A 14,925-nucleotide genomic window follows, 5' to 3' on the forward strand; every position below is an offset into this window, starting at 1 on the left:
AACTTTTTGTTTCATTGCCCTTTTGTATTATTTTTTCATTTCAATTTGATTTATTTCTGCTCTGATCTTTATTATTTCTTTTCTTCTACTAATTTTGGGTTTGATTTGCTTTTACTTTTCTAGTTCTATATGATGCACTGTTAGATTGTTCATTTAAAGTTTTTCCTCTTTTTTGATGTAGGCACTTATAGCTATAACCTTCCCTGTTAGTACTGCTTTTGCTGTATCCCATAGGCTTTGGTATGTTGTGTTTCCATTATTATTCATTTCAAGAAATTTTAAAATTTCTTTTTCTTTTCTTTTAGATGGGGTCTTGCTCTGCCGCTTAGGCTGGAGTGCAGTGGCATGATCACGGCTCACTGCAACCTCTGCCTCCTGGGTTCAAGCAATTCTCCTGCCTCAGTCTCCCGAGTAGCTGGGACTACAGGTGTGTGCCACCGCGCCCAGCTAATTTTTTGTATTTTTAGTAGAGATGGGGTTTCACTGTGTTAGTCAGGATGCTCTCAATCTCCTGACCTCATGATCCACCTGCCTCGGCCTCCCAAAGTGATGGGATTACAGGTGTGAGCCACCGCACCTGGCCTCAATTTCTTTCTTCATTTCTTCATTGCCCGCTGGTCATTCAGGAGCATATCGTTTAATGTCCATGTATTTGTATAACTAAATTCCTCTTATTAATTTCTAGTTTCATTCCATTTTGGTCAGATAAGATGCTTGATAGTATTTCAATTTTTTGAATGTTTTAAGGCTTGTTTTGTGACATAACATATAGTCTATCCTTGAGAATGATCTATGTGGGGAGGAAAGAAATGTGTATTCTGCAGCTCTTGTGGATTAAATGTTCTGTAAAATCTATTAGATCCATTTGATCTATGATATAGATTAAGTCTGAATTTTTTGTGGATTTTCTGTCCAGAAGATATGTCTAATGCTAAAAGTGGGGTGTTGAAGTATGCAGCTAGTATTGTATTGGAACCTTTCTCTCTCTTTATCTCTAATAATATTTGCTTTACATATCTGGGTGCTACAGTGTTTGGTGCATACATATTTAAAACTGTTATATCCTCTTGCTGAATTGACCCCTTTATCATTATATAGTGACCTTCTTTTTCTCTTCTTATAGTTTTTGTCTTGAAATCTCTTTTGTCTGCTGTAAGTATAGCTACTCCTGCTGTTTTTTGGTTTCCATTGGTATGGAATGTTTTTTTCCTGTCCTTTTAATCTCAGTCTACATGTGTCTTTATAGGTGAAGTATGTTTCTTGTAGCCAACAGATCAATGGCTTTTGTTTTCTCATCCCTTCAGCCATTTTCTGTCTGGAGTGCGGTGGCACAATCTCAGCTCACTACAGCCTCCCCACCTCTTGGGTTCAAGTGATCCTTCCATCTCAGCTCCCCGAGTAGCTGGGATTACAGGTGCCTGCCATCACACCCAGTTAATTTTTGTATTTTTAGTAGAGATGGGGCTTCAACATGTTGGCCAGGCTGGTCTCAAACTCCTGACCTCAAGTGATCTGCCCTCCTCAGCCTCCCAAAGTGCTGGGATTACAGGCGTGAGCCATCCCACCTAGCCTCCATTTTATGTCTTTTGTTTGGAGAGTTTAGTCCATTTACAGTCAATGTGATTATTGATAAGTACGGACTTACTCCTGTCATTTTGTTATTTGTTTTCTGGTTGTTTTGTGGTCTTCTCTTGCTTCTTTTTCTCCTTCTTGAATTCATTAGTGAACATAATTTTCTCTAGTGATATGACTTAGTTTCTTGTTTTTTATTTTTTGTGTATCAATTGTATGTTTTATGGTTTGAGGTTGCTATGAGGCTTGGAGATACTATAATCCATTATTTTAAGCTAATGACAACAGTGTTTGCATAAACAAGCAAAAAAAAAACCCACTAATACTGTATGCCTTAATGTTATACCTCCACTTTTTAACATTTTATTGTTTCTATATATATTTTATTGTACTGAGTCTTGAAAAGTCATTGCAGTTATTATTTTTGGATTGGTTCATTGTTTAGTCTTTCTACTTAAGATAAGAGTAGTTACACAAAACAGTTACAGTGTTATAATGTTCTGTGTTTTTCTTTGTACTTACTATTACCAGTGAGTTTTGTACCTTCAGATGATTACTTATATCTCATTAATGTCCTTTTTTTTCTGATTGAAGTACTCCCTTTAGCATTTCTTATAGGACAAGTCTGATATTAATGAAATCCCTCAGCTTTTGTTTTTCTGGGAAAATCTATTTCTCATTCATGTTTGAAGGATATTTTCACCAAACGTACTATTCTAGGGTAAACATTTTTTTTTCCTTCAGCACTTTAAATATGTCATGCCACTCTCTCGGCCTTAAGGTTTCCACTGAAAAGTCTGCTGCCTGATGTATTGAAGGTCCATTTAATTTTAATTGTTTCTGTTTTCTTGCTGCTTTTAAAATTTTGTCTTTATCCTTCATCTTTGGGAGTTTGATAGTAAATGCTTTGAGGGAATCTTCTTTGAGTTAAATCCGCTTGGTATTCTATAACCTTCTTGTTTTTGGATATTGATATATGTCTTTAGGTTTGTGAAGTTCTCTGTTATTATCCCTTTGAATAAACTTTCTACCCCTATCTCTTTCTCTACCTCTGCTTTAAGGCCAATAACTCTTAGATTTGCCCTTTTGAGGCTATTTTCTATATCCTATAGGCATGCTTTATTGTTTTTTATTATTTTTTCTTTTGTCTCCTGTGTATTTTGAAATAGCCTGTCTTCAAGATCACTAATTCTTTCTTCTGTTTGAGCAATTCTGCTATTAATGGACTCTGATGCATTCTTCAGTATGCCAATTGCATTTTTCAACTCCAGCAATTCTGCTTGATTCTTTTTAATTATTTCAATCTCTTTGTTAAATATATCTGATACAATTCTGCATTCCTTCTCTGTGTTATCTTGAATTTTTTTGAGTTTCCTCAACACAGATATTTTGAATTCTCTGTCTGAAAGGTTACATATATGTTCCTCCAGGATTGATTCTTGGTGCCTTATTTAGTTCATTTGGTGAGGCTATGCTTTCCTGAATGTTGTTGGTGCTAGTAGATATTCTTTGGTGTCTGGGCATTAAGGAGTTAGGTCTTTATTGTAGGCTTCACTGTCTGGGGTTATTTGTAGCTGTCCTTCTTGGGGAGGCTTTTCAGATATTTGAAAGAACTTCAGTGTTGTGATCTAAGCTATATCTTCTTTAGGGGGCACTCCAAGCTCAGTAATGCTGTGGTTTTTGCAAACTCATAGAGGTACTGCCTTGATGGTCTTGCATAACATCTGAGCGAATTCTCTGGATTGCCAGGCAGAGACCCTTGTTCTCTTCCCTTACTATCTCCCAAACATACCGAGTCTCTCTCTCTGTTCTGAGCCACCTAAAGCTGGGGATGGAGTGACACAAGCACCCCTGTGGCCAACACTACTTTGACTGCTTTGGGTCAGACCTGAGGTCAGCACTGCACTGCGTCTTCCCCAAAGCCTGCTGTGACCACTCCCTCGCTACTGCTTATGTTCCCTCCAGGCCCTGGGCCTCTACAATCAGCAGGTGGCAAAGCCAGTGAGGCCTGTATTCTTTCCTTCGGGGCAGCAAGGTTCCTCAGGCCCCAGGTGGGTCTGGAAGTGCTGTCTAGGGGCCAGGGACAACAATCAAATATCGTAGATGTCTACCTGTTGTTTTACTGTATTGCGGCTGAGCTGGCACTCAAACCACAAGATGCAGTCCTTTCCACTCTTCCCTCCCCTTTGCAAAGGAAGATGAGCCCCACCCAGTAGCTACTGCCACCCTAGGCCATGAGGAGTACTGTCAGGCTGTAGCCGATGTTCTCTTAAGCCCCAAGGTCTAAGTCAGCCTGTGGTGAATGCTGCCTGGCTTGGGACTTACCCTTCAGGGCAGTGGTTTTCCCTCTGGGCCAGGGCATGTCCAGAAATATCGAAGAGTTAAGTCCTGGAATCAGAGCCCCAAGTGCCTGCTTGGTGCTCTACTACCCCCCTGTGGCTGTTCTGGTACCTAAGCCCCTTTACTTTTCTTTCTGCTTTTCTCAAGCAGAAGGAATTTTTCCTGGTAACCACCACAGCTGGTAATGTGCTGAGTTCCATGTGAATCCAGCAAATCTCAGAGGCTCACTGAAGGCCCTCGATGTAGTACCTGGGTATTGCTGCTGGTTATTCAGGGCCCAAGGGCTCTTCAGTTAGCAAGTGATAAATGCTGCCAGGACTGGGTCGTTTCCTTCAAAGCAGTAGGTTCCCTTCTAGAAATGTCATCTGGGAGCTAGGGTCTGAAACAGAGGTCTCACAACTCAGACTGGTGCCCTATCCTGCTGTGACTGAGCTGGTTTCCCAGATGCAAGACAAAGTCCTCCCTACTCTTCCCTCTCCTCTCCTTAAGTGGAATGAAGAGATCTCTTTTGGAGCCTCAAGCTGTGCAGCCTGGGGTTAGGGGAGGGGTGATCCCAGCACTCCCTTGGCTGCCCCAGCTGGTGTTTCAGTATGACACATCGTGCCCCCTCATTCCACTGCCTTTAGGCCTAGTTCAAGACTAGGGCTGCCTAAGAGTTGCAGTCCTTATGGCCTAGACAGTCTTTCAAGTTTACTTGGAGATACGGAGTGCTGTAGCCCTCGGTGGCAAGGTTTGCAAGCACTCAAGATGGGATCGCTGGGACTGGCAATTCCCCTCTGGCTAGGGTTGGTTTAAATGCTCGCTCTGTGGGCAGGTGTCATCTAACTTTGATTCAGGTTTCCTTTCTACTCTAACAGGATGGCACTGAGTCCAGTGCCTCACAATTGCTGTGCTCTGCCTCCCCCACCTCCCAGAGATGCTCTCCACACAATGCTTTTGCTACCGGGGTGGAGGAGGGGTGGCGTTATAGATCCAGGACTGTTTTTCCTATCTCTTCAGTACGTCTTTCAGTAATATGAAGTTAAAACGAGGTACTAGGAGTGCTTATCTAATTTTTGGTTCTTACGAAGGTGTTGTTTTCTGTGTAGATAGTTGTTAATTTTGTGTTTTTGCAGATTGGGGGGAATGGCCCGTGGAGCTTTCTCTTCCCCCATCTTGCTCTGTCTCGACTTATCAAGAAAAGGAATTTATATTTTACAGTCATGGAGGCAAAGAAGTCCAAGATTGACAAGCTACATCTGGTGAGGGCCTTCTTGCAGGCAGGAACTCCCTGAAGAGTTCCAAGGTGGCACAGGGCAGCACGTGGCAAGGGGGCTTACTGTGCTAGCATGCTAGCTCAGGTCTCTCTTCTTTCTCTTACAAAGCCACCAGTTCCCCTCCCATGATAACTCATAACCCATTAATTTATTAATTCATGAATGGATTAATCCATTCTTGAGGGTAGAGCCTACATGATCCAATCACCTCTTAAAGGCCTCACCTCTCAATACTGCCACATTGGGGATTAAGTTTCAACATGAGTTTTGGAAGTGACGTTCAGATCACAGCAGTATGCATCTCTAAAATACAAGGACATTTCCTCACATAATCACAATACTATTATCATACCTAAATTAACAGCAATCCCTTAATATCATCTAAAACCTAGTCATATGCATACTTCCCCAATAGCCTCTAAATGTCTTTAATGCACTCAGCATGAAAACATGTACTAGAATATAAAATATTAGAGTGTGTTGCATGTAGAAAGGGTAAGCATTATTTCTTGAAAATGTGTCTGTGTGTGTGTGTGTCTGTGTGTGTACTGGATTGCAAAACTAAAATGTTTTCTGTTTGTTTTTTGCTGTGGGACATGGTAAAAAAAAGTTGGAAACTTTTATGTAGATGGTGAAAGTATCTATAAAGTTGAAAACAAAAAGCAAGATGTTCAATAACACTGCTTCTTGTCAACATTTTCTTGGAGGTTCCAGTCAATGTGAAAGAGAAAGAAAAATGTATAGATATTGTAAAGAAAGAGACAAAACTGTCATTGTTTGCAAACAATATAATTTTCTTCTAGAAAATCTGAGAGGATACATATAGCCGAAAAGCTTTGTCTTATTGTTTTTGAAAGTAATGTTGGCCGGGCGTGGTGGCTCACACCTGTAATCCCAGTACTTTGGGAGGCCGAGGCGGGTGGATCACCTGAGGTCACGAGTTTGAAACCAGCCTGGCCAACATGGTGAAACTCTGTCTCTATTAAAAATACAAATATTAGCAGGGCATGACGGTGCATGCCAGTAATCTCAGCTACTTGGGAGGCAGAGGCAGGAGAATCACTTGAATCCGGGAGGCAAAGGTTGGAGTGAGCCGAGATCATGCCACTGCACTCCAGCCTGGGCAACAGAGCAAAACTCTGTCTAAAAAAATAAATAAATAAAAAGAAAGTACTGTCAAAAATTTAATTCCCATTTGTTCAGTCATTCACATCCATATCCAAATTTTCTTCCACATGCAGTTCACAGTTATCTCTAGATTGGTGAGTGGGACAGGATTGTTTGGTTTTGATGAAACTCATAGGAAAATGAGACAGCATCGGCTGGGTGTGGTGGCCCATGCCTGTAATCCCAGCACTTTGGGAGGCTGAAGAGAGAGGGTTGCTTGCAGCCAGGAGCTCAAGATCAGCCTGGGCAATAGTGCAAGACCCCGTCTCTACAAAATTAAAAAGTTAGCTGACTGGTGGTGTGTGCCTATAGCCCTTGGTACTCGGGACGCTGAGGCAGGAAAATGGCTTGAGCCTGGAGGATGGCTTGAGCCCAGGGGTTCAAGGATGCTGTGAACTATGATGATGCCACTGTACTCCAGAATGGGCAACAGGGCGAGACACTGTCTCTCCAAACAAAACAAACAAACAAAAAACAAAGAAAAGAAAAGAAAATGAGATGGCATCTGTTTAGATATAATGCCCTAGCATTGTTTATGTTTTGTTGTGTGTTCTTTCTGTTTTTCTGCTATACTTCTGTCCATCCTTTATTTTATTTTAGAGACAAAGTCTCACTCTTTCGTCCATGCTGGAGTGCAGTAGTGCGATCATAGCTCACTGCATCCTCAAACTCCTGGGATCAAGCAATCCTTCTGCTTCAGGTTCCTGAGTCACTGGACTACAGAAATGCACCACCACACTCAGCCTCCATCTTTTATTTTGAACCTTTCGATTGATGTATACATACATAAAAGCAAACATATTGTAAGCTGATGAAATTCCAGAAACTGAAAATACCCATGTAATGGGCAGCCAATCAGCAAACAGAACATTGTTAGCACCCAGAAGCCTCCTTGTGTCCCTTTCAGTCATTACTTGCTCCTCAACTCCCCAAATAATTAAAACAAATTTAACAGATTTAAAGTGACGGCAACAAGAGGAATTATTATAAACAGAATCATACTCTAAGCACACTTGCTATAACGCAAAAAATCTTTTGTAATTCGAGTAAACACTTACCTCTTATCATCTGAGCTTTGATATATATTTGGTTTTGTTAAAGCAGAGCACATTTTAAAATATATTCCACAGCCAAAATGATATTTGTTTTGAATTATTTGATAGCTTGAATTATCTAACATTGCTCACCTCCATTGGTAAAAGTACTTAAATTACATATATTTAATTTATTGTCCTTTATGTTTAATGATAACATGGCTAATAGTGAGAGAAATGTGATGTGGTGGATGGTTCAGTGTATGACCACTAATTATTTTAATACTATGCATATGTGAACATTATCCTTTAGTTTGTAACCATAATAGTAGATTCTGCTGGAATTTGTGAGTATGTCTTATAACCAAAAGAGGGTCTGGCTGCTTGATGGTTGCAGTAAGAAGTTAAAATAACAGGAGCCAGGTATGATAAAAAGAGAGTGAATTTTATTATCCGTTGCCAGCGAGGGGGAAAGTGGCTGGAATCCTTTCCAAAAATTGCCAATTTCCAATTTCTGGAGAGATGGCAAGGGTTTAAGAAGAGGGGCTTGGAATGCAAGAGAGGAAGGGGGCTAGGAGGTGCCAAATGGTGTGACTTGCTCTGATGGCTTATCTTGAATTATTGTTCCATGGCACCATTGTGGACCTGACAGGTTACAAATCAATCACATTCAATCTTGCAGTCAGTCCAGAGGGAACTCCGGTCTTGAAGTAATCTCCTGCTGGGGAGAGAATCCTGGAGGTGCCTGTTTCCTGTCAGGATTCAGTCCTTGAAGCTTCTAAGGAAATATATGACCAGGTAAGTGAGCCAGTGTGAACTTAACAAGCATCCAGGTAAATAAATATGCATAAGGCATGGGAGCATAAGGTGGGAAAGGGGAGGAAGTGGAGTTTTAAAGCACATCCCCAGGCTGTATTTCAAGGAAAAAGAAAACACTTCTGTAGTTTGTGTCAAAGCTATGTCTTGAGACTGGGGGGAAAGAAGAAAAGAAAAAAAAAGTTTTAAAACATGGTTTGAAGCTAAGCTGCTCTATTACACACTGATATAATTTTTGCAAAGCCAGTTTCAATTCCTTCATCTTATGATTAGGCCAGTGTCTGTGCAAACTTGCCTTACTTTAATCCGTTCTTGAAATGTTTATTTTGCCCTCTCTGTTTTCATTTGTGTTAATTCCAGTCTTCGATCATGAGCTATTTGGCTACCCCACTCTCATTGGGGAATTAGGCATGTCCCAGGGTTGATCCCTTGAGAAACTGCCTGACAGAAAAAATAAATTTATTTGCAGTGAGAAATATAACTGTCATGGCCAGTAGATACCAGAAAGTTGCAGTTTGCGAGGCTTATTGTGCATTAGATTCACCTGGGGTACTTAAGAAGTTTTATAACTTCCCTTTAAGTGCATTACATTGTTGTTCCATTTGGAATTTCACAGGACATATGATTTAATAAACCTAGGTGAGGCCGGGAGCGGTGGCTCACGCCTGTAATCCCAGCACTTTGGGAGGTTGAGGCGGGTGGATCACGAGGTCAGGAGTTCGAGACCAGCCTGGCCAACATGGTGAAACCCTGTCTCTACTAAAAATACAAAAATTAGCTGGGCATGGTGGCAGGTGCCTGTAATCCCACCTGCTTGGGAGGCTGAGGCAGGAGAATCGTTTGAACCCGGGAGGCGGAGGTTGCAGTGAGCCAAGATCGTGCCATTGCACTCCAGCCTAGGCAACAAGAGCAAAACATCGTCTCAAAACAAAAACAAACAAAACAAATAAATAAACAAAACACTAAACCTAGGTGGGGCTTGGACATCTGTGTGGCAAGCTACATGGAACTAGGCTGTTTTTGTAATGGCTCCTCCATGACCAGGTCTGTACCTTGTCATTTCCCAGACTCTCATGCTTCATCCCCTTCCCTAAACCCCCATTACTGTTACTCTCCCAAGCCTGCCCTCTTCTGATACTATTCATTGCACTATTCCTTTTAGCCTTTATTTCAGCATGAAAACCTAATAACTTATTGTTCACATTTCAGAACTCTAGTTAACTAGCTAATGCATGATAAGGTGTTACTGGGTGGTAACTGCCTAATATGATAACTCCCCAACTCACTATTTAGCCAGAGCATTCCAACATTTTACTCAATCATTGCCTTAAAGGGTAACATTTGTATCTTGGTAGTTCAGTGCAGAAAATCTGAGCAAGGCAGCTACTTAGCCATCATTATGAATTCTCTCTACACATCTAGCTGTCTTTGCATATGTCCCAGAGGCTAAGTGATTCAACAAAAGCTCATTGCGTTTTGTGATCTCATTGTTGATGATCTCTGCCATTTTACTATGTGGTCTAAAGTGACTGCACATGAAACCATACTTGATGACAAGAAAAGGGACAGAAAGAAGTCTCATCTACCACCATAGAGAATGCTAAACCCATCAACTTCTGTATGAATTTCTACTGTTGTTTCATGGTATCTGGATTCTCTAGCCAGTTTACAGCCCAAAGACATGCCATTTTTCTTGATTTCCTTTTCTGTAGGTTCACTGGGGGCACACTGGTATTCAGTGAGTTGCTTAAGTAGCAGCGACTACTGATAGCTTTGGCCTCTCAGAAAATCTTGGGCTTTCCTAATGTAGCTTATGGATGATCTTGTTTGTCTAACCCTGATTTCTTTTTAAGTTACTTATTTTGAATAAGTAATACATTAACATGGTTCAAAAAATAAACTAACAAGATTTACATTTAGAACCCCCATACCTACTCCTGTCCCCATCTAACTTACACTCCCTACTCCCATAAATAACAATGTTATTCATTTCTTATATATCCTTTCAGTGTTTCTTCTTCTTTTTTTTTGTAGAGACAGGGGTCTTGGTATGTTGCCCAGGGTGGTCTCGAACTCCTTGCCTCCAGCGATTATCTGGCTTTGGCCTCCTAAAGGGCTGGGATACAGTCGTGAGCCACTGTGTCCTGCCAGTGTTTGTTTATGCAAACACAAGCCAAGAAGCCATATACATACAAATATATATATATATATATATATATATATTTGTAGAGACAGGAGACAGGGTTTCTCTCTGCCACCCAGACCAGAGTGTAGTGGCGCCATCACAGCTTACTGCAGCCTTGATATGGAATGAGCTCCCTCATTCTTAAGCTTCATATAGTACAGTATTCTATTGTATTCATGCACCATAGTTTAACTAGTCCTTTATTGACAGACACTTGGGATTTTTCCTGTCCTTTGCTATTACAAATGAGAAAATGTACATACAGAAATACATAAAGTCCAGATCTATCCTTACACTAGATTCACAGAAATGGAACTGCTGGCTCAAAGGGTAAATCTATTAGATCTTTGTGTCACTCAGAGTTTGCCTGCCATATGTGTGAAGAAGAGATCAAACTTTATCTTTTCTATATAGCTATGCAGTTGTCTCAAGACCATTGATTTAAAATAAAAGTCCATTATTACCCCACTGATTTGACTCGGTACTAATTTTCTACATGCATTTGGTTCTATTTATAGACTTTCTATTCTGTCCCATTAGTCTTTCTACTCATGTTCCAGTGACTCAATGTGTGCTTTTTTCATTTTACAAGGTTAGCTCACCATAGTTTTATTAGGGAGGGGACTGGTACTGTAACAAAGATTGTACACAAGTAGTTTAAACAAGATAGAAGTTGATTTCTCTGTCATGTTAACAGTATAGAGGTGAGTGGTCCAGGGCTGGTGAGCAAGCACTACCATCACTGAGGCCAAGCTGGCTGCCCCAGCTTCTGCCATCTCCCAGTCAGCAGAAGGCAGAAAAGGGCCTAAAGACAGCATGAACTTTCCTTTTTAGGGTCACTATGTGGAAATGGCTTATATCAGTTGCCCAGAACTTGCTCACATGGTCACTCCAAGCCACAAGGAAGATGGAGAAATGTAGTCTCTTGCTGGAGAGCCATGTGTTTGATTAAAATTTAGGAGTTCTATTAGTAAAGAAAGGGAAAATGGTCTCTGTTACAATGGTGACCTGATGGTAAGGACCCCAATGTAGAAGGTATTGGGGCATTGTAACGTAAATAATGGCATAAACTTTCCTCCAGGAATTCACAATAGAGGATTGGTGCGGAGGAGTCTAGGATTCATATAGGCTCTACCTCTTACCTTCACATTTGTGGGATTCTCTTTGCTTAGAATTGTATTTACTATTTTTAGAGCTCTTGCATGCTCTTTCTCTTTTTCTGTATATGTTGCTGTATGTGTGCGTTTTTTTTTTTCTTTTCTCACTGCTTTACTCACATGTCCCTGGAGGTATCAATCTATTTCTGAGGCAACTATTGGGGCTTGTTAATGAATTAATTGGCAAAAAGAAGCCTCTCAGGGAACAAAAGCCCGACCCTGTTTATACCTCTGAACTTCCTATCTCCCTTCCTTTGATATCTCCCTTGAATGTGATAAAGAATAGACAATTTAAGTGGGTCTTTTATATTTACAGAAGACTACACTTATATATAAAAGGGGATCTGAGTAATAGATAACTAAACTAAAGGATAGGAAAAAGCCACAAAAAGAAAGATCCTATAGCCTTAGAGAGACCATATGATTTATCACCTAAACTGGGATACTTTAAAGAGTTTAAGGAGGCTGGGCGTGGTGGCTCATGCCTGTAGTCCTAGCTACTTGGGAGACTGAGGCAGGAGGATCCCTTGAACCCCGGAGGTTGAGCCTGATTGCAGTGAGCTGATTGCTGGACTGCACTCCAGCCTGGGAGACAGAACGAGGTCCTGTCTTTAAAACAAGCAAACAAACAACCCTCCCCGCTCCCTCCAAAAAAAATAACCACAAGCAGATTTTTTTGGGGCATACACATATTTTGATCAGTTTCTTAGCTATATCTGTCTCTAATACCATGTTACTGGTATTTTTCTGAAAAATGTATTTTTTTTCAATATGGTCTTATTAAGTTTTTTCATAAAATTGCCTGCAATCTGTCTCCCAGTTGCATTTTATGGTTAACAAATTTAACATTACAGATATCTTCAACTGATTTTTCTCCATAGATCATGTCGACCTAAAAGGAAGAAGTGTAGGCAAAATATGGAAAGGTCATTTGGGCCATGGTTGAGAACTGCAGCCTGGGACACACTTCCAGGTTGCCTTGAAGAGTACTCTGGAGAACAATGGGGAGGTTCAAATTTTTTAAGAAAAAAGGATGAATCAGGAGTGGGGGTGATTGCAAAGTTGTTTGTCAATAATTCTCATTGGTTTGAAGAAATAACATTGGGCTGGGTGTGGTGGCTCACACCTGTAATCCTAGCAATTTGGGAGGCCGAATCGGGCAGATCATTTGAGGTCAGGAGTTCGAGACCAGCCTGGCCAACATGGTGAAACTACGTCTCTACTAAAAATACAAAAATTAGCCGGGCATGGTGGCATGCACCTGTAATCCCAGCTACTCAGGAGGCTGAGGCATGAGAACTGCTTGAACCCAGGAGGCGGAGGTTGCAGTGAGCCGAGATTGTGTCCCTGCACTCCAGCCTGGGCAACAGAGTGAGACTCCGTCTCAAAAAAAAAAAAAAAAAAGCCAGCAAGGGTGTCTCTCTAGAGCAAACTAGAAAGATGGAATCTCCTATCTACATCATAATCTAATCATGGGAGTTATATCTCATCACTTCTGCCACATTCTATTGGTTAGAAGCCAGTCATAATTCCAGCTTACATTCAAGGAGAGGAAATTATAGAAAGATGTGAACACTAGAGGGCAGAGATCATGGGCACCATCTTAGAATTGGGAAATGGCTCTGAGATTGAGATTTGTGTGCAGGTGGATCACTGGGGGTTGCTTCTGGGAACAAGTCCTGTAAAGGAGTAAGGAAATCAGATTTGGATAGAAAGGGAGAAGTTTCAATAGAGGCTTCAGCCAATCCCACAGACAGTTCTGAAGCAGAGCTGGTCCTTTAGAGACGTCCTGAAATGAAGCAAAGAAGCCAGGCCTTTGGAACGGCATTAAGCAATCACTAATGGATGCCCCTGGGAAGTCGGTATAACCTTAGGCAAGGCAGCTTCCTTCAACAGAGGGCAGTTTCTGGGGAGAAACTCAGCTGTGAGCTGTCAGCAACTAATACTCCCAGCAGCTAATAATGAGTGCCTCAGTTCTGAAAGAGGGAATCTGAGTGATATATCATCATCACACTTGGTTAACTAGAATATCTCCTCAGTCAGTATATATATTTTCCCAGCACTGTGAATAAAAGTCAGTTGAATGAGAAATTGAAAGTACCTCTGATTGGTCCCCTCCTGCAACCAATCAGGCTAGTGGCAGGCCAAGTTTCATTTGTATAGGAGTGTAACTTTGTAACTTCACTTCAGCCTCTGATTGGTCACTTTCTGCAACCAATCAGACTGACCATGGACCATTACTTCATTTGCATGGGGTATACACCAAGTGGCTAATGGGAAACCTCTAGAGGGTATTTAAACCCCAGAAAATTCTGTAACCAAGCTCTTGAGCTGCTTGCTCAGGCCTGCTCTCACCCTGCGGAGTATACTTTTGAAACCGCCTTTGCAAAAATCATAACTGAGGAAATTATGACAGTGAAAGAGATCAGACCTAACCTACCCTATCTTCCTTCTAACTTCTAAAATGTCTTTGTTCATTCCTGGGTATAGGCCAAACTAGCCTTGGGAAAGAATTTATAGTGTAAACTCTGAGACAAAATTGATAACAGCCCTTTCCCCTTCTTGCCGGGACCAGTCTGCCTTTCTTTGTAGGTGTAACAAATTAGCTACAAGATTATAAATTACAGTTTAGGGGCCATGCAGCCTCTGGCTGCAAGAATCTGAACCTCCCCAAATTGCTTCTGGGAATAACATCACCATTGCAAATCCTAAGATCAGTGCTTGAGATATTTTGCAGACCCTGCATTCTCATGCAGCAGAGGACACCACCCAGACTGATAATCTGGCTCAACTAGCTCCACGATCCCACCCAGGAAGAACTCGCAAGAACTCACTTCGACCCCGTGATTTCATCTTCATCCCGACCAACTAGCACTCCCCACTTTCCGAACCCATACCCGCCAAATTATCCTTAAAAACTCTGATTCCAGAATGCTCAGGGAGACTGATTTGAGTGATAATGAAACTCTGGTCTCCCGCACAGCCGCTCAGCGTGAATTATTCTTTCGCCATTGCAATTCCCGTCTTTGTAAATCAGCTCTGTGTAGGCAGCGGACAAGGTGAACCCATTGGGAGGTTACACTTTCGTTTTCAATACATCTCTGCTTTTATTGCTTCATTCTTTGCTTTGTGCATTTCGTCCAGTTCTTAGTTCAAGACGCTAAGAACTTGGACACCCTCCACGGGTAACAGGACTACAGGTGCCTGCCACCACGTCTATCTAATTTTTTATATTTTTAGTAGAGATGCGGTTTTGCTATGTTGCTCAGGCTGGTCTCTAACCACCGGGCTCAAGCAATCTGCCGGCCTTGGCCTCCCAAAGTGCCGGGATTAAAGGCGTGAGCCACCGCGCCTGGCCCACTAAACTTCTCTGTGCATCAGTTATTTCATTTGCCTAA

Source organism: Gorilla gorilla, chromosome X (genome assembly GCF_029281585.2).
Source record: "Gorilla gorilla gorilla isolate KB3781 chromosome X, NHGRI_mGorGor1-v2.1_pri, whole genome shotgun sequence".
In the NCBI taxonomy this organism is placed as follows: domain Eukaryota; kingdom Metazoa; phylum Chordata; class Mammalia; order Primates; family Hominidae; genus Gorilla; species Gorilla gorilla.